The sequence below is a fragment of the Seriola lalandi genome, unplaced genomic scaffold, assembly GCF_002814215.2.
Source record: "Seriola lalandi dorsalis isolate HSWRI2012SDOR001 ecotype SW California unplaced genomic scaffold, Sedor1 jcf7180002052274, whole genome shotgun sequence".
In the NCBI taxonomy this organism is placed as follows: Eukaryota; Metazoa; Chordata; class Actinopteri; order Carangiformes; family Carangidae; genus Seriola; species Seriola lalandi.
The window spans coordinates 1,634,916-1,636,411 of record NW_019522827.1 but is presented as its reverse complement, the minus strand read 5'-3'; the positions used below and the strand labels follow the sequence as shown (position 1 = coordinate 1,636,411).

The 1,496-nt window shown below is 41.4% G+C and overlaps 1 protein-coding gene and 1 long non-coding RNA gene across 2 annotated transcripts in view; both read left to right on the top strand.

Annotated features, from left to right (window-relative positions):
- Window positions 1–593, top strand: LOC147819537 (uncharacterized). The gene is made up of 3 exons (XR_015436842.1): window positions 1–55; window positions 162–287; window positions 468–593. It is a non-coding gene; the product is annotated as an uncharacterized LOC147819537 (long non-coding RNA).
- The window catches only part of fbln1 (fibulin 1), a 32,137-nt gene that overhangs the window by 13,027 nt on the left and 17,614 nt on the right, over window positions 1–1,496 (top strand). The gene's annotated exons all lie outside the window — the stretch shown is intronic.

The window sequence follows — 1,496 nt, the reverse complement described above, 5'->3', positions numbered from 1 at the left end:
TCTGTTAACTGTGGCCGAGGATACCACCTTAACGAAGAGGGCACACGCTGTGTTGGTGCGGCTGAACATCTCACCATTCCTTGATACAAAGCATCATACTGTCCTGCCTGAGGTGCACATCATGGTGTTCTCTGTTGCTTACTGTTCATTCCTGTCCACAGATATTGATGAGTGTAAGGGCACGGAAAAGGTCTGTGCAGGTCATGGTTGTATCAACCTGGTGGGCTCCTACCGCTGTGAGTGTGAGACTGGCTACATCTTCAACAGCATCACTCGGACCTGTGAGGGTAAGAAATAAGTAGATCTTTCCTGATGTTCTTACATAGTGTGAGTAGCTAAATCCAAGTACGTTCTCTGCACACATAAAACACTGTCTACTTATAATGTGCTACTGGTCAAAAATGTGTACAAGAGAATGTTGTCATAATTTCATCATCTTACTGTGGCATGTTTTCGCTGGGTTTTAGATATTAATGAATGCAGGCACTACCCTGGCCGCCTGTGTGCTCATAAGTGTGAGAACAGTCTGGGATCCTACAAGTGTAGCTGCACCACAGGGTTCAGGCTCGCTGCTGATGGCAGGAATTGTGATGGTAAGTCATATCCAAACTGGGAAGATTGCAACTTTGGACATATCATATATGTGTGTGTATTGTAGGCTATACCTTACATATACTCACATTGGATAATAAAAAGCCCTATTCAATCCTACAATAGACATTTAGGCTGCAAAAAGAGTTGACACCTCTTTTTATCACTTTGTGACAAAGTCTTTTTCAGTAACAGAACAATATAGGCCTGGAATTATTTTCATTGTGATCTTGACTTGAAGTGTGCTTAAAGGAGCTATATGCAAGTTTTTGCTATTGCTACATAGCCAACATCGGAAGAATAGCATTAACAGCTTTTTACTTACATGTCTAGAAGAAATGTTCAGCATCAAACTTCAGTCCTTTACTCGCCAAGAGCTGTCTCCAGCTGCGGAGATCATCGCCAATGTTCACTCTTGTTTTGCTTGTATTTCTATCACTTCTTTTCTTCTACTGAAGTTAGCATGCCACCAGCACCTGCTCCTGGCAAGAACCCAAGTTCGGCGGCAGAGAAAAATTTACAAATAGCGCCTTTTAGTAACACACCTAACCCCAAATTGCTCCTGATTTGTGTGAGTATGTGGGGGAATAAAATGTAATTTGCTTCCAATACATTACATCTCCTTCACCTGCCTGTAATATTCTAATTATGCATGATATCAAGTTGTATGATTATTCTTTCAGTTTTAAGAAGGAGTCTTCTATAATGGTTTGTATGGTTCAGTGATGATGTTTCTTAGCCAGTTAACCATGGACAGGAGAGATTACCTGTGTGGTTACCTTTTACCTGTCAGAGGAACATATGTGCTGAAAATTATATCCCACAATTGTCTTGTGATGTTACTCATCCTACTTCTGCCTGGGCTTTACTTTTTATGGCACTGAGACGCTGAACCGCTTTGAGAC